A 24755-nucleotide genomic window follows, 5' to 3' on the forward strand; every position below is an offset into this window, starting at 1 on the left:
ATGCCCGGAGCACATGTCCTGGTAATCCTTCTGGCCCCGCAGCCTTGTGTATGTTGACCTGTTTAAAGGTCTTGCTCACATCGGCTACGGAGAGCGTGATCACACAGTCGTCCGGAACAGCTGATGCTCTCATGCATGCCTCAGTGTTGCTTGCCTCAAAGCGAGCATAGAAGTGACTTAGCTCGTCTGGTAGGCTCGTGTCACTGGGCAGCCCGCGGCTGTGCTTCCCTTTGTAGTCTGTAATAGTTTGCAAGCCATGCCACATAAGACGAGCGTTGGAGCCGGTGTAGTATGATTCAATCTTAGCCCTGTATTGACGCTTTGCCTGTTTGATGGTTCATCGCAGGGCATAGCAGGATTTCTTGTAAGCTTCCGGGTTAGAGTTCTGCACCTTGAAAGCGGCAGCTCTACCCTTTAGCTAAGTGTGAATGTTGCCTGTAATCCATGGCTTCTGGTTGGGGTATGTACGTACAGTCACTGTGGGGATGACGTCCTCGATGCACTTATTGATAAAGGCAGTGACTGATTTGGTGTACTCCTCAATGCCATCGGAAGATTCCCGGAACATGTTCCAGTCTGTGATAACAAAACAGTCCTGTAGTTTAGCATCTGCTTCATCTGATCACTTTTTTATAGACCGAGTCACTGGTGCTTCTTGCTTTAATTTTTGCTTGTAAGCAGGAATCAGGAGGATAGAGTTGTGGTCCGATTTACCAAATGGAAGACGAGGGAGAGCTTTGTACGCGTCTCTGTGTGTGGAGTACAGGTGATCTACATTTTTTCTTCTTCTGGTTTCACATTTAACATGTTGATAGAAATTTGGTAGGACTGATTTAAGTTTCCCTGCATTAAAGTCTCCAGCCACTAGGAGCGCAGCATCTGGGTGAGTGGTTTCCTGTTTGTTTATTTCCTTATACAGCTGACTGAGTTCGGTCTTAGTGCCAGCATCTGTCTGTGGTGGTAAATAAACAGCCACGAAAAGTATAGCTGAAAACTCTCTAGGCAAGTAGTGTGGCCTGCAATTTATCACAATATACTCTACTTCAGGTGAGCAAACTCTAGAGACTTCCTTAGATTTCGTGCACCAGCTCGTCTTACCGGAGTGTGCTGTTCTATCTTGCCGGTGCAGCGTATATCCCGCTAGCTGAATATCCATGTCGTCATTCAGCCACGATTCCGTGAAACATAGGATATTACAGTTTTTGATGTCCTGTTGGTAGGATATTCGTGATTGGACCTCGTCTAATTTATTGTCCAATGATTGCACGATGGCGAGTAGTATTGACGGTAATGGCAGTTTTCCCACTCGCGTTCTCCGGGTCCTGACGAGGCATCCGGCTCTTTGTCCTCTGTACCTGCGTCGCTTCCTCTTGCAAATAACGGGGATGTCGGCCCTGTTGGGTGTTTGGAGAATGTCCTGTGCGTCCTCCTTGTTGTAGAAAACATACAATCATATACACATCTTCATATGGAAGCAGATGTGTCTGTGTGTGTGTGTGTGTGGTGGTTACAAAGTGAATAGTAATGGGCTTCAACATCAAGTTCTGACAGGACAAGACTATAGTGGGCAGATCTTAGTGAATCAACATAATTTACTAGCGGGTGAGGGCATGTCCAACCAATCGTTCAGATGAACTCCAGCTAGCCATTTTTACAAACATGTTGCATCTACCTTCCTCTTTGTTGAATATGATGATACTATAAAAAGAAGTTAACACCTCCAGTTAAAATTAAATACTATGTTTGCACACAACAAAAGAGAATAAAATGGAAAAGTTAAGATGTATTCTTGCCAATGCAGCTGGATCATTTCATCGAATGTTGCAGTTCCGCTAAAGGTAACATTAAGAACTATTGCAGTAAATGTGAAAGTCTGTAATAACAGAAAGGAGGAAGTAATAACAAAAACGTTTCTATTTTTAGCAGTATTCCTCTGTCATGGCTGCATGATATCCTGTCAGTGGTAAGTGGCCAGGGGTCGGTGTTTTTCATTATTCACAAGCATGTAGCCTACTAATCACTACCATATGTATTACAGTCTGGGAGAAAAACAGGTATGGTCACCCTGACAACAAGCCACAGAAACAGCATTTTGGCCATTTAAAAAAAAGATTCTGTTAAAGGTTCCAGTTAGTATTCCTCAGTGGTGTAAAGTATTTAAGTAAACATACTTTGAAGTACTACTTAAGTAGTTTTTTGGGGTATCTGTACTTTACTATTTGTATTTTTGACAACTTTTACTTTTACTCCACTACATTCCGAAAGAAGATAATGTACCTTTTAATCCATACATTTTCCCTGACAACCAAAAGTACTCGTTACATTTTGAATGCTTAACAGGACAGGAAAATTGTCAAATTCACACACTTTTAGCAAGAGAACGTTCCTGGTTATCCCTACTGCCTCTGATCTGGTGGACTCACTAAACACAAATGCTTCATTTGTAAATGATGGTTGAGTGTTGGAGTTTGCCCCTGGCTATCATTTTTTTTTTAAACAAGAAAATGGTGCTGTTTGGATTGCCTAATAGAAGTGATTCACTGAAGCAACACAAACATTGGCACAGACACATGCATACACACACACACACGATAACATATGCACTATACATACACAAGGATTTAGTACTGTAGATATGTGGTAATGGTGGAGTAGGGGTCTGAGGGCACACAGTGTGTTGTGAAATCTGTGAATGTATTGTAATGTTTTTAAAATTGTATAAACTGCCTTAATTTTGCTGGTGTCACGACTCCCGCCGAAGTTGGCTCCCCCGCCTGTTCGGGTGGTGCTTGGCGGTCGTCGTCACCAGCCTACTAGCCACCACTAATCCCTTTTCCCTTTTCTGTTAGTTTTGTCTTATTAGTTGCACCTGTTCCGATTTGTGTTTTCTTCATTTGCTTCCCTATGTAAGCGTGTGGAACCCGCCCTTTGTTGAGTGGGATTACTTTGTGTTCACGTATGTGTCGTAGGTGTTGTTGTGCTCCGGACCGTGTTTACCCTGTGTTTGGGTTGGTCAGTGTTTTGCGCCCTGTGTTTTGGGCATTACCATTTTCGGTGCCGGATTAAAGTGCATTTTTCCCCTGGAACTCTCTGCTCTCTGCACCTGATTCCTACCAACACACCTAGTCAGCCGTGACAGCTGGACCCCAGGAAGAGTAGTTGCTGCTTTGGCAGCAGCTAATGGGGATCCATAATAAATACAAATACAATTTGAAATGATTTATACTTTTACTTTTGATACTTAAGTATATTTTTGCAATTACATGTACTTTTGAAACTTAAGCATATTTAAAACAAAATACTTTTGTAGTATTTGACTGGGTGACTTTCACTTTTAATTTAGTCATTTTCTATTAAGGTATCTTTACTCTTACTCAAGTATGACAATTGGGTACTTTTTCCATCCACTGATATTGCTCATCTTCAAGGAGGTGAAAAGGACTTTTATATTCACACAGAGAGGTTTACCGTAGGTGAAAAATCAATTACCAGAACGTGTCATTACAAGACTGGCAGTCATACATATATATATATATATATATTCCTGTTATAATTCCTCCTGTAACGCTGAATGGTATTAATTCATAATAGAATTACATGAGTAAAATATTTTACATTTTGAGACTCATGATGCCATAATTTTACCCTTAAAACTTCTTGGAACTATAGGGGGTGCTGTTCCGCATTAGCATATTTTGGTCTCCAAATGAAACTGCCTCGTGCTAAATTCTTGATCGTACAATATGCATATTATTGTTATTATTGGATAGAAAACACTTTCTAGTTTCTATAGCCGTTGGAATTTTGTCTCTGAGTGGTACAGAACTATATCTACAGCACTTTTCATGACAGGGGTCAGATTTCAGAAATTTTTACCCCTGATCTGGAGTCTGTTTTTAAGGTGACAGTGAATGCTATGAAGAAACCGACACTGCCTACGTCTTCCTCTGGGTGTCTGTACGTCATCACGTTTTGAATGGAGTCGATTGCACAATCACAGCCACTATAAAAGAAGAAAACGTGGAGTTACCTCCCTTTCTCGTCGCGCGCCTGAAGCGTGAAGGACATCGGACTTGCCTCATTCCAAATCGTTGTTTAGGCGGCAATATTTCTCTGGTCATGTTTTTACTCGTTATAGTTGTTAAAAACATCATAATGTAGTTAATTTGAACCGTTTTATAGCAATTTATATCCGTTTAGTGCGATTCTGAGGAATTTCTTTGTCGTGCACTTTCTAGCTTTGGGAACGTTTCGGGGTCTCGGTCGTTGTTAGTGGACATTTCGAAGGACAGAGGACATCTATCGACCAAAAGAAGATTACAACATAGAAAGGATACATTGCCCAAGAATCTGATGGAAGAACAGCTCAAAGTAAGCAATATTTAATATGATAAATCGTTGTTCTGTCGAAATATTTTAAACGCATATTTCGCCATTTTGTTTGTTATCGCGTCACTTGGCGAACCCTGTATTGAAAAGTAAGGATAATTTTAAAAATGTAAGTCAGCGGTTGCATTAAGAACTAATTTGTCTTTCGATTCCTGTCAACCCTGTATTTTTTAGTCAAGTATATGATTAGCTTTCAATTAAACTAGATCACTCTGAAAGATGACGTCAGACATTTTGAGGCTTGATTTCCTAGTATTTTCATTGTGTAACCACGGTTTTGTATGGCTAAATATGCACATTTTCGAACAAACTGTATATGTATGTTGTAAAATGATGTTACAGGAGTGTCATCGGAAGAATTCTGAGAAGGTTAGTGAAAAAAATAATATATTTTGGCGGTGATTACGTTATAGCGCTCTTTGGCTGGAATCGATGCTCTGGTAACGTTTTCACATGTGGTATGCTAACTTATCGATTTATTGTGTTTTCGCTGTAAAACGCTTAGAAAATCTGAAATATTGTCTGGAATCACAAGATCTGGGTCTTTCCATTGCTATGCTTTGTCTATTCTTATGAAATGTTTTATTAAGAGTAAATTGGTCATACACGTTGCTTTCTATAGTAATTCTAGTCGTCTTGTGATGGTCGGTGCAATTGTAAACTGTGATTTCTACCTGAAATATGCACTTTTTTCTAACAAAACCTATCCTATACCATAAATATGTTATCAGACTGTCATCTGAAGAGGTTTTTTCTTGGTTAGTGGCTATCAATATCTTAGTTTAGCCGAATTGGTGATAGCACCTGAAGTAGTAAGAAACTGATGGAGTTAGAAAAGTGGTGTATTTTGCTAACGTGTTTAGCTAATAGATTTACATATTTTGTCTTCCCTGTAAAACATTTTAAAAATCTGAAATGGTGGCTTTATTCACAAGATCTGTATCTTTCATCTGGTGTCTTGGACTTGTGATTTAATGATATTTAGATGCTACTATCTACTTGTGAAGCTATGCTAGCTATGCTAATCAGTGTGTGGGGGGGTGGGGGGTGATCCCGGACCCGGGGTAGAGGCTTGTTAGAGGTTAATATGCATTTACTAGGAAATGTAAATAGAACTTATCCCCAGTACACTAGACCTAAAGAACTGCCAGACTCGCTGTTATTCTGACTCACCATGTATATTTTTGGACAGAATTTTTTTCCTCTTTTGGCTCTATACTCTGCACTTTAACCTCTTGGACATTGTTTGATTTCATATCAAAGTTTTGAATGATAGAACCAAAAGAATAAAACATGATTAATATGAGGCAACTCTTCATAATATACCTTCAAAATCTACTGTACCAGTCAAAAGTTTGGACACACGTACTCATTCCAGGTTTTTCCTTTATTTTGACTATTTTCTACATTGTAGAATAATAGTGAAGACATCAAAACTAACGAAATAACACATATGGAATCATGTAGTAACCAAAAAAGCCTTAAACAAATCAAAATATATTGTATATGTAACGATCGTCGTCTTCTTCGGATGAGGAATAGGAAGGATCGGACCAAAATGCAGCGTGGTACGTGTCCATGTTAAATGTATTATAACTGAACACTAAATACAAAATAACAAAAGTGAAACAACGAAAATCGAAACAGTCCTGAAAGGTGACACAACACAAACAGGAAACAACTACCCACAAACACAGGTGGGAACAGGCTACCTAAGTATGGTTCTCAATCAGAGACAACGATAGACAGCTGCCTCTGATTGAGAACCACACCCGGCCAAACACATAGAAAAGGACAACATAGAACAAAACATAGAATGCCCACCCCAACTCACGCCCTGACCAAACCAAAATAGAGACATAAAAAAGGAACTAAGGTCAGGACGTGACAGTATATTTGAGATTCCTCAAAGTAGTCATCCTTTGCCTTGATGAAAGCTTTGTACACTCTTACTTTGTACTGTACTTTGATATGCATTGATGAATTGCACTCAATTCAATTCAATGGGCTTCTCTCTAGCACTGTTTATGATTAACAAGTCCCCTTACCTGAGAGTACATAACTTCAACAACTGCATCCATGGCTAAAATATGTAGTGTAGGATTCATATTCAAACTAAAAGGAAGATACACTGATTCCTATTGGTCTTAAAAAACACTGGTTTGTATGCTTATCTGCAATTTCATGAAGGTATATTCCAGAAAGTTGCATACTTTTCTATTGTCGATGATAACTTTTATAAAAGGCCTTGCTGTCAGTTTATTGTGAAAGCAGAACAACAATAACATACCTCTTTCCTGAGCTAATGAAAGAGCATTATTGATTATGTGTACATAGCCTATAGGTAACATGTCTACCATGTTCATAGACACTGTAGGGTTCTAACTTGAAATATACTTATTCTTGTCACTATATGAGGCCTTGTCGATTATGTTACTTGCATAATGAATGTACATGTTGTGTGTCAATGAATGGTGAAGAGGAACTTTGAATATGGAAAGTTACTGTGAGAGAAAAGGGGAACAAACTCTGTCCATATTCTGTTGAGTAAGGTGAACAGAAAGTCACTTGTAAACATCATGGAGAAGTGACCGGATGAAGAGGAACTGCTACCAGACCGCTAGACCGTGAAGACAACAGTGCAACATTTAGGCAGTTTTGGGAAGCAGATGGAGAGTTGAGAAGTTACACCCCTAATCTTATCTTGACATATATATAAATGCCTGTTTGATAATGTGCAAGGTGTGTTTGTAGCTGAGGCACCAGGGTTGGTTGAATAAACTTGGTTTCAGCTTTTCTAGTCGTCCGTTTGAGTTTTTACTCTGTTTGTTCAGAACCTAACAATACTTATAACATACATATTATATTGACTATTGCTCAATACTATACTAATGATTCATAAACAGTTCATTAAAAAAATATTTAATAAAGTTTTTAAGCAAAAAACACAACTTCATAACCCTAACCCTATCCAAAATAGCATCAAAGCCAAATGTTTGATGCAGGAGGACGCTAGTTCAGAGACAGGAAAACATCACCTCTCAAGACATAGTACGAGAACATATGTTCTGCTTCCAAAACAAACAGCACGCATTTCCTACACTGAGCTCTTCAAGAGTCCAAACAGCGGGTGAAGATTTAAGACATATTACACATTAGTCCTGAATGTGGACTTTGCTTCAGTTTAGCCTTATTGTTGTTTGTCTACAGACATCTTCTCTTCTCTAATGCATTAATGACTTGGCTCGCGTATGTTATATAATACATGTTATGTCCTGCATCTTGATAATCAATCTGTTGTGATTGTCAACAAGACACTTTTAAAAGGCATGTCCATTGTGAAACAAGGAATCGATTTGTGATCTCATTCTACCTCACAACCTCTTACTTTAAAGCACAACTGAAGCCAATAAACAACTTCTCTGATAGAAAATGGCCTATGTGGCTTCGATATTAGTCAGAAACATTTATTCTAGTGTCAAAATGTACTACAAAGTATAAATAGTGTCACGCTCTGAACTTAGAGAGCCTTTTTATTTCTCTATGTGGTTAGGTCAGGGTGTGATTTGGGTGGGCATTCTAGTTTGTCTGTTTCTTTGTTGGCCGGGTATGGTTCCCAATCAGAGGCAGCTGTCTATCGTTATCTCTGATTGGGAATCATACTTAGGCAGCCTTTTTCCCACATGTGTTTGTGGGTAATTATTTATGTTCTGTGAGTGTTTGTGTTTTTTGTGAAGGTTTCACTCCGATTAAAGATGTGGAATTACATGCACGCTGCGCCTTGGCTCATTTATGACAGGGAGTTTGAAGACAGCGATCGTGACAAATAGGATAGTTGTGGTCATAAAGTCAGTCTCGTCCAAACCAGAGTTTTGTAAGGTTGTTGCTGGGATTAATCGCCCCCCTGCTGCCATGGTGGATGCTCTTGGGAAGGGACAGGGAGGTGCAGGGGGCTGCCTTAAACAGCTACCCCCCCCCCCCCCCCCTTCTTTCAATTTCTGCCTGAAGACATACCCAAATTTAACTGCCTCTAGCTCAGGCCCAGAAGCAAGGATATGCATATTCTTGGTACCATTTGAAAGACAACACTCTGAAGTTTGTGTAAATGTGAATTGAATGTAGGAGAATATAACACAATAGATCTGGTTTAGACAATACAATGAAAAAAACAAATGTTTTTTCTTTTTAATTGTTGTATCATCATCTTTAAAATGAACAAGATAAAACAAACATTCAGATATGAATATGGGGATAATTTCAGTGAAAAACATAAGAGGGCAACAGTACTTGTGCAAAGTTTCAGAATGATAACTTCCAAAATGAGTGTGCTACATGACATTTATCATGAAGTCACCCAGGTGTCCCACACAAGTAGCCCAAATGTACCCAAGTGGCCAAATTGGTGAAGGTATACATTTTGAAACAAATAACTATATACAAAATACCAAAATGGTATTCTAACACACCCCCCCAAAAAATGGAGGAAAAAAAAAAGAAAAAAAAGATTGATAAACCCCCCCCCCCCAAAAAAAATAAATTTACAAAATAACATGGGTAACTATTTACACACTTTCAATATTTGGAAGACCCTCAGTCCTCTATCAAATCAAATCTATTTATATAGCCCTTCGTACATCAGCTAATATCTCAAAGTGCTGTACAGAAACCCAGCCTAAAACCCCAAACAGCAAGCAATGCAGGTGTAGAAGCACGGTGGCTAGGAAAAACTCCCTAGAAAGGCCAAAACCTAGGAAGAAACCTAGAGAGGAACCAGGCTGAGGGGTGGCCAGTCCTCTTCTGGCTGTGCCGGGTGGAGATTATAACAGAACAGATTTTCAAACGTTCATAGATGACCAGCAGGGTCAGACACTAATAATCACAGTGGACCGGGAGGTGTGGAGCCAGAGACACCAGGGGTCCTGCTGGATGAACCAGCTTCAGAGGGGGATGGACACGTTGGCACTGGGGGTTCCCAGTCGGAGTCAGTGTCACTGTGAAAGAAAATGTTCAGTTAGAATAGTTTCACATATGAGCCCTGTATCAACAGGTATAATAAACAGATATATAGAGTACAGGGAACATAAAGTGCTGTTCCATTTCACTTTGGCCATTGTTGTGGGCCTGCCTCAAATAGGCTATTTCATGTGGGGGTGGGGTGGAGCGGCAGACACACGCACCTCGACCATGCTCCCTCTAATCCATAATATGTAGACTGAGTAGAGGAAGCATGGTCGCTGTGTTGAGATGTGGGTTTGCTGTTACATTCTACTCCACTCCATTCCATATATATATACACACAAACATAGGCTATGGGTCATTCACATACATAAAAACATACCCCCACCCACAATGTATAGCCAATGTGTACTTTACACATTTCATTACATTTTTATATATTGCAAATAAAATGTAAAAACAATCACAAATAATATTTTATATTATTAATTTCAAACAACGGCATTAGCATGAGAAGAACTTACCAGTCCAAAACAATGTCCTCCGTTCAAAAAATATGCTTCCATTTGAGTAATAGCTATGGTCGCTAACTGAGTCCTCTTCCAAAAGCATATCTTTCTCACTTTCACGATCAATTTCCTCTATAATTTTGTCTACATTCGTATATCTAGTCTTAGATTTAGCTGTCCCTGACTTATTCGCCATGATGATCGATATATAAACAGCTGAAGATGCTCGTTACCGAAATAGTGCTGTGCGTAACAAGCTTGGCTCCTTCCAGTATGAATCTTCAATGGCAATAGACCGTCTTTACGCCGGAGTTTACTACATGGGTTGGTCTTCCAACACAGAACCATTACATATTGCCGTTTACCTCTGCTCATTGGCTATCTACCCAGCTAGATTTCAAGACGATCAGTGGTCATTGGGTTAAAATACAGTCAATCAACGAAACAGCGGTCATATAATTGGTGCACAATGAGGTCATTACTTGTTTTCTTCCAATCGGTTTCTTTCGGTCAATACGTCCCGCGAAATGACCCATCACGTTTGGTTGTGTTACAAACAAACAGTTGATTGCATTGAAACCAAACATGACTGGATAAAGTCACGTTTAGTCTGTGTATTTACGTCGAATGTTTCGTCGAAAATTGAATGACACGGAATTCAACGAGATAAGCGTTCACAAAATGTTTCGTGTTAGGCTATAAAAATGGATTTAACCAAACAAAAGACCATTCATTGTGTAACATGGAGCCTTGGGATTGCAAACAGAGCAAGATCTTGAAAGGTAAACGATTTATTTCATTGCAATTTGTGATTTTGTTACGCCTGTGCTGGTTGAAATAGTATTTTGGTATGGGGCTCTGTGCTCAGATAATCGCATCGTATTCTTTCGCAGTAAATCCTTTTTTAAACCTGACAACGCAGTTGGATTAGCAAGATTCTAGGCTTTTGAACCATGTGAGACACTTGTATTTTCAGGAATGTTTAAATTGACTATTTATGTGGCGATCACCGTATGTTGTTGAACCCGCTACCGGGATCCGTAGCACAGAGAAGTCCACATATTGTGCTATATTTGAGTGTTTAATACCTTTTCGGTCCTCGGAGTTGGTGATTTTAGGGCATTTGAATCTGGATTGCCTCTCCCTGGCCTCAGATCAATTTAAAAGTATATGCATTGATTTTGATCTGACTCAATTGATCTTTTAAATCAAATCAAATTGTATTCGTCACATGCGCCGAATACAACAGGTGTAGACCTTACAGTGAAATGCTTACTTTCAAGCCCTTAACAAACAACGCAGTTTTAAGAAAATACCTAAAAAAAGAGATAAAAGTAACAAATAATTAAAGCAGTAAAATAACAATAGCAAGGCTATATACAGGGGGTATCGGTACAGAGTCAAAGTGCGGGGGCACCTGTGTCGAGGTAATTGAGGTAATATGTACATGTAAGTAGAGTTATTAAAGTGACTATGCATAGATAATAACAGAGAGTAGCAGCAGCGTAGAAGGGGGGGGGCAATGCAAATACATTTACATTTTTAACATTTAAGTAATTTAGCAGACGCTCTTATCCAGAGCGACTTACAAATTGGTGCATTCACCTTATGATATCCAGTGGAACAACCACTTTACAATAGTGCATCTAACTCTTTTAAGGGGGGGGGGGTTAGAAGTATTACTTTATCCTATCCTAGGTGTTCCTTAAAGAGGTGGGGTTTCAGGTGTCTCCGGAAGGTGGTGATTGACTCCGCTGACCTGGCGTCGTGAGGGAGTTTGTTCCACCATTGGGGTGCCAGAGCAGCGAACAGTTTTGACTGGGCTGAGCTGGAACTGTACTTCCTCAGAGGTAGGGAGGCGAGCAGGCCAGAGGTGGATGAACGCAGTGCCCTTGTTTGGGTGTAGGGCCTGATCAGAGCCTGAAGGTACGGAGGTGCCGTTCCCCTCACAGCTCCGTAGGCAAGCACCATGGTCTTGTAGCGGATGCGAGCTTCAACTGGAAGCCAGTGGAGAGAGCGGAGGAGCGGGGTGACGTGAGAGAACTTGGGAAGGTTGAACACCAGACGGGCTGCGGCGTTCTGGATGAGTTGTAGGGGTTTAATGGCACAGGCAGGGAGCCCAGCCAACAGCGAGTTGCAGTAATCCAGACGGGAGATGACAAGTGCCTGGATTAGGACCTGCGCCGCTTCCTGTGTGAGGCAGGGTCGTACTCTGCGAATGTTGTAGAGCATGAACCTACAGGAACGGGTCACCGCCTTGATGTTAGTTGAGAACGACAGGGTGTTGTCCAGGATCACGCCAGGGTTCTTAGCACTCTGGGAGGAGGACACAATGGAGTTGTCAACCGTGATGGCGAGATCATGGAACGGGCAGTCCTTCCCCGGGAGGAAGAGCAGCTCCGTCTTGCCGAGGTTCAGCTTGAGGTGGTGATCCGTCATCCACACTGATATGTCTGCCAGACATGCAGAGATGCGATTCGCCACCTGGTTATCAGAAGGGGGAAAGGAGAAGATTAATTGTGTGTCGTCTGCATAGCAATGATGCATTGAAATAGTCTGGGTAGTCATTTCATTAGATGTTCAGGAGTCTTATGGCTTGGGGGTAGAAGCTGTTTAGAAGCCTCTTAGACTTGGCGCTCCGGTACCGCTTGCCACGCGGTAGCAGAAAGAACAGTCTATGACTAGGGTGCCTGGAGTCTTTGACAATTTTTAGGGCCTTCCTCTGACACCGCCTGGTATAGAGGTCTTGGATGGCAGGAAGCTTGGCCCTGGTGATGTACTGGGCCGTACGCACTACCCTCTGTAGTGCCTTGCGGTCGGAGGCCGAGCAGTTGCCATACCAGGCAGTGATGCAACCCCTCAGGATGCTCTCGAAGGTGCAGCTGCAAAACCTTTTGAGGATCTGAGGACCCATGTCAAATCTTTTCAGTCCCCTGAGGGGGAATAGGTTTTTGTCGTGCCATCTTCATGACTGTCTTGGTGTGCTTGGATCATGTTAGTTGTTGGTGATGTGAACCCCATAGAACTTTAACATCTTAAAACCCACGCGTCGAAATGTGAAAAACCTTGTTAACTCCTCATTGATTTATTTAATTCTTACAAATAAATACTTGTCTAGTGGAATATTTGCATATGATCTCAGTGATCATTGTCCCATAGTATGTACAGTGCATTCGGAAAGTATTCAGACCCCTAGAATTTTTCCACATATTGTTTTTGTCAAAGCCTTATTCTAAAATTGATTAAATAAAACATTGTCCTCATCAATCGGCACACAATACCCCATAATGACAATGCGAAAACAGGTATTTAGAGATGTTTGCAAATGTATTAAAAATAAAAAACAGAAATACCCAGACCCTTTGCTCGAAAATGAGCCAAGGTGCATCCTGTTTCCATTAATCATCCTTGAGATGTTTTTACAACTTGATTGGAGTCCACTGTGGTAAATTAAATTGATTTGACCTGATTTGGAAAGGCACACACCTGTCTATATGAGGTTCCACAGTTGACAGTGCATGTCAGAGCAAAAAACAAGCCATGACGTCGAAGGAAAACGGTGAAAGGATTTGTGTCAAGGCACAGATCTGGAGAAGGGTACCAAAACATTTCTGCAGCATTGAAGGTACCCAAGAAGACAGTGGCCTCCATCATTCTTAAATGGAAGATGTTAGGAACCACCAAGACTGTTCCTAGAGCTGGCCACCTGGCCAAACTGAGCAATCGGGGGAGAAGGGCCTTGGTCAGGGAGGTGAACAAGAACCCAATGGTCACTCTGACATCTCTGCAGCACTCCACCAATCAGACCTTTATGGTAGAGCGGGCAGACGGAAGCCACTTCTCAATAAAAGGCACATGACAGCTTGCTTGGGGTTTGCCAAAAGGCACCTAAAGGACTCTCAGACCATGAGAAACAAGATTATCTGGTCTGATGAAACCAAGATTGAACTATTTGGCCTGAATGCCAAGCGTCACGTCTGGAGGAAACCTGGCACCATCCCTACGGTGAAGCATGGTGGTGGCTGCATCATGCTGTGGGGATGTTTTTCAGCGGCAGGGACTGGGAGACTAGTCAGGATCGAGGGAATGATGAACGGCGCAAAGGGAGAAACTCCCCAAATACAGGTGTGCCAAGCTTGTAGCATCATACCCTAGAAGACTCAAGGCTGTAATCGTTGTCAAAGGTGCTTCAACAAAGTCCTGAGTAAAGGGCCTGTAAAACTTATGTAAATGTGATATTTCAGTTTTTTATTTTTAATACATTTCAACAATTTCTAAAAATCTGTTTTTGCTTTGTCATTATAAGTAGAGTAGATTGATGATAATATTTTCATCCATTTTAGAATAAGACTGTAACGTAACAAAATGTGGAAAAAGTTGAGGGTTTTGAATACTTTCCAAATGCACTGTACCATACAATACAATACTCTTGTTTAATTAAGAAGAGACATTTTTAAAAGTTTCCTCAAGGGTTTTTACATTACATGTTCATCTCTGATTTAGCCACTGTCTCCTGTATTACTAAACCTGATTTGGCTCAAAAAAATGTATCCTGCATATTTATTCCTCTGGCAGCAAAACACGCCCGATCTAAACAATTCAGAGTCAAAGATAGATCTAAACCTTGATTTTGTCAGAGCTATCTGAGCTCATTCAGATGAGATGCACTGAAGCATACAAATTCCTGTTCTTCCCTGCCTAAGCAAGTTTTGTCTGAATGGCATCATAACTGAAAAGAATGGGCAAGTGATGTATTTAATCATAATTTTATCTCAGGAGGCTTAATATTTATTCAATCAACTGCTCTTGCCTCTGCCAGCCTCTAGCTGACTTGATGGTTAACCTGTCAACATCTAGTGAATCTTTGTTTTTATTTCAACAATTTACTATCTGTGATGCGCTAGATGCTTTGCTTAACATTGATGTAAAAAAAACAACTGCGGCTGCTATGCTTGATCCATTTTTGCTGCAGCTGATTGCTGAATTCTTAACCCATATTTGTAACCTGCTGATTATATCTGGTACTATCCCCAACGTTTGGAAGGCAACCCATGTACTCCTCCTTCACAAAGATGGTGACCCTTGTGACCGGAATAATTATCGCCCTATTTCTAAACCTTCTTGCCTACTAAAAGCTAAAATATTGGAATCCTTGATTAATTCTCAGTTAAGATTAAGATCTTTCTTATCTTTGAAATGTACATCAGTCGGGTTTTAGACCAGGTCATAGCACTATTTCTGCTGCATCCCTAGTTATAAATGATGTGGCTAACTACACTTTGAAAAAATATAAATTTAACATGTAAAGTGTTGGTCCCATGTTGCATAAACTGAAATAAAACATCACTGAAATTTTCCATGAGCACAAAAAGCTTATTTCTCTGAAATTGTGTGCACAAATTTGTTTACTTCCCTGTTAGTGAGCATTTCTCCTTTGCCAAGCTAATCCATCCACCTGACAGGTGTGGCATATCACAAATCTGATTAAACAGCATGATCATTACACAGGTGCACCTTGTGCTGGGGACAATAAAAGGTCACTCTAAAATGTGCAGTTTTGTCACACAACACAATGCTACAGATGTCTCAAGTTTGGAGGGAGTGTGCAATTGGCATGCTGACTGCAGGAATGTTCATCAGAGCTGTTGCCAGAGATTTTAATGTTCATTTCTCTACCATTTAAGCCAACGTTGTTATAGAGAATTTGGCAGTACGTCCAACCAGAATCGCAACTGCAGACCACTTGTATGGCATTGTGTGGGCGAGCAGTTTGCTGATGTCAAAGTTGTGAACAGAGTGCCCCATGTTGGCGGCGGGGTTATGGTATGGACAGGCATAAGCTACGGATAATGAACACAATTGCATTTTATCGATGGCAATTTGAATGCACAGAGATACCGTGACGAGATCCTGAAACTCATTGTCATACCATTCATCTGCTGCCATCACCTCATGGTTCAGAATGATAATGCACAGCCCCATGACGCAAGGATTTGTACACAATTCCTGGAAGCTGAAAATGTTCCAGTTCTTCCATGTTTGGGATGCTCTTGATCGACCTGTACAACCGCATGTTCCAATTCCCACCAATATCCAGAAACTTCGCACAGCCATCAAAGAGGAGTGGGGCAACATTCCACAGGCCACAATCAACAGCTTGATCAACTCTATGCAAAGGAGATATGTCGCGCTTCCTGAGGCAAATGGTGTTCACACCATATACTGATTGGTTTTCTGATCCACGCCCCTGCTATTTTGTAAAGGTATCTGTGACCAACAGATGCATATCTGTATTCCCAGTCATGTGTAATCCATACGTTAGGGCCTAATGAATGCATTTCAATTGACTGATATCTTTATATGAACTGTAACTCACAAAAATCTTTTAAATTGTTGCATGTTGCATTTATATTTTTGTTCAGTATATATGTATAAAAGTCCAAATGTTGCTGCCCTCTTCATTCACCTGTCAAAGGCCTTCGATTCTGTTGATCACTTACTGCTAAGTCAGAAACTTTCCTCAATTGGCCTAGAGAAGGCTGCATGTAACTGGTTAAAAAAAATACTTGACATATAGAACTCAATGTGTAATCTACTGATGGTGTTAAACCAGTTTCCTGGATATTACAAAGGTTGTCCCATAGGGGTCTATTTTGGGTCCCTGTACTTTTACTGTTTATATTCACAATATTGACTTGTCTGTAAAAAAAGTGTAACCTGCACTTGTACGTCATCGATACTGTTGTGTATACTATTGCCACCGTGGTTGACCAGGCTCTATCTGAACTACAGTCTGTCTTCATTTTTTTGTTCTTTAGACCGCATAAAAATAACTCTGATAATTTAAGCATATGCATTTTGGATGGTGTCCATATTTAACGTAATCGCTGCTTACAAATATCCGGGCATCTGGATAGATGAAAGCTATATTTTAAAAAGCATATTGCTAAGTTTAGTTAAGAAGCTGAAAATAAAAAGAGGCTTCTTCTATAGAAATACTGTAGGTCCTGCCCCTCGCTAAATAGTAGAAAGCAGATTATTCAGTCTATGTTCCTATCGGTCCTAGACTATGGCAACACAATCTTTATGAACACAGCTGCCAATTGATTAAAGCTGTTAGATGCAGTTTATCATAGTACACTGTGCTGTATTACAGGCAACAATTTTAGTACTAATCACTGCATTCTCTACCAGAAAGTTGGTTGGCCCGCTTTGATGTCACGTAGGTTGATACATTGGGCTCTCAGAGTGTGGTGTCAGGAAAATAACCTCTCACTCAACATCAACAAAACAAAAAAGATGATTGCAAACTTCAGGAAACAGCAGAGGGAGCACCACCCTATCCACATTGACAGGACAGCAGTGGAGATGGTGGAAAGTTTTAAGTTCCCCGGCGTACACATCACTGACAAACTGAAATGGTCTACCCACACAGACATTGCGGTGAAGAAGGCGCAACAGCGCCTCTTCAACTTCAGGAGGCTGAAGAAATTTGACATACCACCATATCACGTTGTGCAGTCTGCACAACGCATCACCGGAGGCAAACTACCTGCCCTCCAGGATACCTACAGCACCCGATGTCACAGGAAGGCCAAAAAGATCAATGACAACAACTACCCGAACTACTTACTGTTCACCCCGCTACCATCCAGAAGGCGAGGTCAGTACAGGTGCATCAAAGCTGGGACTGAAAAACAGCTTCTATCTCAAGGCCATCAGACTGTTAAACAGCCATCACTAGCACAGCGAGGCTGCTGCCTACATGTAGACTTGAAATCATTGGCCACTTTAATAAATGGAACACTAGTCACTTTAATAATGCCACTTTAATAATGTTTACATATCTTGCATTACTCATCTCATATGTATATACTGTATTCTATACTATCTATTGCATCTTAGCCTGTGCCGCTCTGTCATTGCTCATCCATATATGTATATGTATATTTGTATATATTTGTATATATATGTATATATGTATATATGTACAATTTGGATTTTTTGTCTGCCTGTTTTGACTGCGTTTGAGCCTGTGGATTACTGAAGAAAACGTGCGAACAAAACGGAGGTTTTTGGATATAAAGAGACTTTATCGAACAAAAATAACTTTTATTGAGTAAATGAATGTCTGCTGAGTGCAACCATATGAAGATCATCAAAGGTAAGGGATTAATTTTATCTCTATTTCTGACTTGTGTAACTCTTCTACTTGGCTGGTTACTGTTTGTAATGATTTGTCTGCTGGGCTATGTTCTCAAATAATCGTAAGGTATGCTTTCGCCGTAAAGCATTTTTAAAATCTGACACCGTGGTTGGATTCACAAGAAGTTCATCTTTAAACCTATGTAAAATATGTTTTATTTTCTGAATTTTTATGAGTATTGAAGAGGTGGGACGCTAACGTCTCACGTACCCAAGAGAGGTTAAACACAATCTATCTTGCACTGACCCTACGTACACTGCGTAGACTATATATACAAACCATATGCACACTCACTCACACAACCTACATTGACAATCCCACACAAAACCCACACTCATTCACATACACTACATGCGCACACACGCACCCACACACACTCGCAGACCGACACAACACAAACACATGTATACACATTACACAAACACAAAACACACGCACACTCAAACACTTTTTATTTTATTCCTCTTTACTATCTTCATTGTTGTGAAGCGCTCGTAAGCAAGCATTTCACAGTGAAGTCTACACCAGTTGTATTCAGCGCATGTGACAAATAACATTTTACTTTATTTATTTGAATATGTGTGTTTATTATGTTGTTCTTTCTGCTTGCATTTTCGGAAATATTTTTTGAGGTGTATTTTCAGGTGTGTATTTTCTGCGCTCTATCCAACCATACCACAGAACACACTGTCACGCTGGCATAAATGATTCGGGAGACAGGCGCAGGAATGCGTAATAGGGTTTTTATTTAAGCCCAAATCACGGCGTGCCGTGTAAAGGCACGGGACAAAGACCAAACAAACACGTAACAAAACACAGGGTAGAAACCCAAAACAAAAGTGCGAGGAGTACCTCGAATAAATAACACACGCGCACAATGATTAACACACGGGACGAGACCCGTAATCGTCTGCGCAATCCACAATGACACAAAAGCCAAAACACAGAGCACAGGTACTCACACAAACCAACGGACATTGTAACAATAATGGACAGCACCATGGTGAACAAAGGGAACATATATACAAATACTAATTAGTGGGAATAGGGGACAGGTGTGCGTGATGAAAGTTCCGGAGGGATCAGTGACACACAGACACTGAGAAAGACCTGCCCAGCAGCGCAGCAGATCGGACTTTGTTTACATAAGACAACGCATCTTAAAACCTCCTCTGCAAAAACATCCAAATTAATAACAGATTTTATAGAGTTATCTTAGATTCCTTCTGACTATGTTGAAGAAATGATACTGCCTTTGTTGCTATGGTATTTCATGGAGACAAAAATCAGTAACTGCCACATCGAACCAAGACTGAAATATAGTTTTTCTTAATGTGGAACAGAGAAACACATGCGGAATTGATGCGTTCAGTCGCTCTTTAAAAAGTTTGAAAATGGACAATGATGGACAATGGACAATGGTGGTTCCTTCTGGTCTCAGGGTAAACATTTCGCAATATCTTTTGTAATAATATACATCTTCCTTACGGAATAGCTTCAGAGTAGGCCTCTGAAACATCTGGTCTTCTACTGTGGCAGTAAAATGTTTTAGTCATTTAGCAGACTATGAGACTGACCCTTATTCATATGACCTTGGCACTTATAGCATACTGTCCAATGCTTTCAAATGTTGGATAAAGCAAGATATAAATAGTTGGAGCTTCCAGTGCCTTACAGAATTGTTTCTTGTTTGTTGTTTTGTTGGTGTTTTTCTATTTTCTAGCTCTGCTATATACACCGGACGAAAGAGATCTCTATTATATCTGTGGCCACAGATTCCTGACTGAAGCAGCAACAAACTCTCCAGCTAAGTTGATTTCCTTTCTCTGTCAGCGATTTGAAGTTACACACAACTATGGGCATCCCCTGGATGGATGATCCTGCTGTCAGTATCACGATAATGAAATGCCTGCAAAACATGTAGGTATTTTTCAGAAAAGGGTCCTCTTCTCTTTCTCTTGCCAAAGTAGAAAAGTGACATTAAAAACAGAAGGGGCTGGTGAATGCATGCGCAGTGCCTCGAAGCCAAACTCTAAAATCCCTTGTTTGTGGTTTGGGATTTTCCCATTTCTTTTTTGTTAATGTTAATGTCTTGTAGTAAATAATCGAAGTGATGGTAAAACATAAAGATAGAATATTAAATGAAGGGAAGGCTACACTACAACTTTGAGGCAGCGAATTACTACAGCACACCACACAGTTACCCTTGAGGAGAAAGAAGTCTAAAACAATCATCTCAAGATAATGTAATTATCTATAGATTCATATTTAGTCATGATAACCCAGTGAACACTAATGATAATACATGTGCACATTCTGTAACCTCTGCAAAATATGCTGAAATACTGGGAGACATCACATCAAACGGTTTCAAAGCTCACAATTGTTCTGTTTATTCACCATTCATCATAGGTGAAACCTATGAATTTAAGAAAGAGAGCGAGAGAGCTTCTCATCATATTTTAACCAGTATATAAGTGATTAAATGTGTTGCTTATGGTGAAAGAAAATCTTACCAATTATCCTTTCCTCCAAGGTGAAACAATAATGTTGTTTTTTCTCTCACCTAATTTTATATTCCATACACATTGTACCTTTGTATAACTGTATTTCTATTAACTAGTGTTAACCAAGGTATTGCTTCATGGAAAATGTAATTGTTCATATTTACAGCTGAAAACGCTAATGGGCTTTATTGACAAACATTTCTGCTTCTTTTGTTGTTTATCTGTTCTTAGTCTATTTCATACATTATTTTCAGAGACAACACTTTCAAGGGCATGAGCTTGGATACAAAGTAATGTGTTTTTATGAACAGCATCAGCTAATATCTCAGTCATTAGATAGAAATCAGATTCAGTTTTTACCTCTCTGGGATTCTTGATCTTTCACCAATGCTACAGACATACAGTGCATTCGGAAAGTATTCAGACCCCTTGACTTCCACATTTTTTTATGTTACAGCCGTATTCTAAAATGGATTAAATCCAAGTTTTTCCTAATCAATCTACACACAATACCCCATAATGAAAAAGAGAGAAACAGTTTTTTCTAAATTTGTAAATGAGTCCACCTGTCGTAAATTCAATTGATTGGACATGATTTGGAAAGGCACACACCTGTCTGTATAAGGTCCCACAGTTGACAGTGCATGTCAGAGCAGAAACCAAGCCATGAGGTTGAAGGAATTGTCCGTGGAGCTCCGAGACAGGATTATGTCGAGGCACATATCTGGGAAAGTGTAACAAAACATTTCTGCAGCATTAAAGGTCCCCAGAACACAGTGGCCTCCTGTAGATTGATGAGGGAATCATTCTTAAATGGAAGATGTTTGGAACCACCAACACTGATCCCAGAGCTGGCCGGCTGGTCAAACTGAGCAATCGGGGGAGTAGGGCCTTGGTCAGGGAGCTTGAGAGGATCTGCAGAGAAGATTGGGAGAAACTCCCAAAATACAGGTGTGCCAAGCTTGTAGCATCATACCCAAGAAGACTTGAGGCTGTAAATGCTGCGAAAGGTGCTTCAACAAAGTACTGAGTAAAGGGTCTGAATACTTATGTAAATGTGATAACATATATATATATTTTTTAAAATTGAAACAAATTATAGAAACCTGTTTTTATTTGTCATTATGTGGTATTGTGTGTAGATTGATGAGGGGAAAAAAACATTTTTATCAATTTTAGAATAAGGCTGTAACGTAACAAAATGTGAAAAAAGTCAAGGGGTCTGAATACTATCCGAATGCACTATATATTTAAAATGTTGCTTCCAAATGTCTTTGAATAGTTGTACTCTGTTGATGCTCTGAATTAGCCATCCAACGCACTGCTATTGAACAGCTTCATACATGTGAGTAAGTTTGTTCTCTCTGTATCTTGACGTAGAAGGTTCTTCATCTATTCTAAATGTACAAGTTGGGCTAGTAGCAGCTAAGCAAAATTATGGTTTGAAATGTCAAAGAATTTTACTTATTAAGTCCTGGTGTGAAGTGAACAGCACCAATTCAAAGTGACATGGTCAGTGCCTTAGCTTGTGTCTGTGACCTCGTCTTTGAAGATAGCAATTGCTAATAGGTCATTTGGAAGAAAAGAGAGACAATTTAGCACAAAGCATCACTGCCCTATGAAGACCGTAAGGTGACATGACCATTTGTGTCTCCAAAGGCCCCTCAAGTCAGCACATCATTATCAAACACAATGGGCGTCATCTTCGTCAAAGTCAGTTGTCTCCTCTGAACCTCCCTAGTTTGGGAATTATGTTGTTGTTGTTTAAGCTGCTGCAGCCTGTCAGTCTTTGTTCCCTGACACTGTCTGATCTTCTTTGTTAGGTGTTTGTTTGGGAGGATATCAGAGCGACACAAATTATGTGATATGATCAAAACCAGCATGTACCCAGGGGCAGATTTGCGTTTCCTCATGAAGTCTTGATAGAGGGTTGGTACGGGGTTGTTGTTTGTTGCTTACTTAGCTTTGTTTGATTTTGCCCCTGTTCTACTGTAATACCAGGGCCAGGACAGGCAATCATAAGGAGGAGGAAGAGATGGACACCATTTAGTTTAATAATGATGTTGTCTCCTTCGACACCCACAGACAGTCAGTGTCACTGGTTAAATGTCATCTAAAGACGGACCGGACAAACACATGAAGAGATAGCAAGACGTCGATCCAGATTCTCTAGATGACTGTTCTGTTGCATCAGTGAAAGCACTTTAAAGACTAACATTTCTGCACCAGACCCCCCCATTGAGCTTATTCCCATGGCAATATGTACTTTTCTTCCTGTAGAAAATAACGCTAGATATGCCAAGCTGTCATTTGCTACCAAGTAATACAAAATAAACTGTGTTTCTTGCTGGCTTTTTATCTGTAGAGCTGAATTCATGAAACAAATAGCTTCAAGTATATCTCTCACTCTGTCTCTGGCCTTGTACACATTTACTGTGTAGGTGAAGTTGTTTCCAATTATTATTCTAATTATTCCAATTACAAGCATGCTGTCAATATAAATGGGGGTTGTTGCATTTTAAATGGCAATAATAGAAAACCATTTGCAAAAAATATTCATCCTCTCTTTCTTGTCCTTTGTTCCTAACGAAGTTGGTTGTTGATACAGTGCGTGCGAGACCACAAATGGGATAAAAAATTCAGATATAAGATCAAGTGACGATTCTAAACATTGATGTGGACCATACGTCTACGTGGAATAATGTATTTTTTTGTTTATATACAGTACCTGTCAAAAGTTTGGATGCAACTACTCATTCAAGGGTTTTTCTTTATTTTTACTGTTTTCTACAATGTAGAATAATAGTGAAGACATCAAAACTATGAAATAACAGATATGGAATCATGTAGTAACCAAAAAAGTGTTAAACAAATTAAAATATATTTGAGAATCTTCAAAGTAGCCCCCCTTTGCCTTGATGACAGCTTGGCACACTCTTGGTATTCTCTCAACCAGCTTCATGAGGTAGTCACCGGGAATGCGTTTCAATTAACAGGTGTGCCTTGTTAAAAGTTAATTTGTGGAATTTCTTTCCCTAATGCGTTTAAGCAAATCAGTTGTGTTGTGACAAGATAGGGGTGGTATACAGAAGCTAGCCATATTTGGTAAAAAACCCTTGAATGAGTTAGTGTGTCCAAACTTTTGACTGCTACTGTATATATTTTTGGGATGAATGTAATGTTACATTAAACCGTTCATACTTTTTCAGGTCATTAAAACACATTGGGCAGTCCACCTTGGATTCCCTCACACTTGGTCTGCTGTACAATACTATAGGAGTCATAAATTCTTTGTCCAGTAGTATTTGCTGAGGGTAAAGCCAAAGCAGATTGGCGGCCGACCTTCTCAGCAGGGGTAATAGAGCTCTACAGAAATTGTGCTCTGGCCTTGCCATGAATGATTAAAAATGCAGCAATGGAGAACTCTCGCCGGCCCTTGTTTGGCTTGAATAGACAATACAAGGCAAGAGTCTCAGGCGAGACCTGTCACTGCTAAGAAATGTGAGACTGCATTCAGCTGCAGAGACACAAGCTAGAGAAGAGTCTTGGGATGATTCCGACAAAGAGTGCAAATGCCACACTGTAAATCAAGTAGCTAGTCTGCGCTGTGGAACACATCATTGGGCATTGCTATGGAAACCCTACCACTGGAAAGTACAGGCCCTAGGTGTTTACTAATTCATCAAGGATGGTGTTATCAAGTTTTAACAAGGTACTCTCTCCTTGTTTATGCATAATTTCTCAAGTCAGTATAATAATTGGGAAATAAATGGTGTGATCAAACCTTTCTCACCACCGATTTTTCCATCTAATGACAAATTATTCACTGTTGTACTTGGAGCAGAGGTAGAGAGACGGATCAGATGTATTGTAAGTGTTGATGTGGGATCCTCACTAAAGGAGTGTGTGGTTTCAAATAGAAATCTCTCCTTTTCAGTTTGATGTGAATGTGACAATTGTTGTGCCTTCCTGCCGAATCTGATGACAGACAGATTGTTGCTCATTGTCTTCATTTAATTTTATACATATGTTTTCTTTAAAAATAACACATTTTAAATAACTCATATAAACAGAAGGGTATGTTCACAGGGGAAGATAAATGACTATTGCAGGTTTCATATCAGTTATTTTTAACATTGAACATCTGTTCATTTGGATATGTATATATTATCACTGAGTGTATGAAAC

Source organism: Salvelinus alpinus, chromosome 23 (assembly GCF_045679555.1).
Source record: "Salvelinus alpinus chromosome 23, SLU_Salpinus.1, whole genome shotgun sequence".
In the NCBI taxonomy this organism is placed as follows: Eukaryota; Metazoa; Chordata; class Actinopteri; order Salmoniformes; family Salmonidae; genus Salvelinus; species Salvelinus alpinus.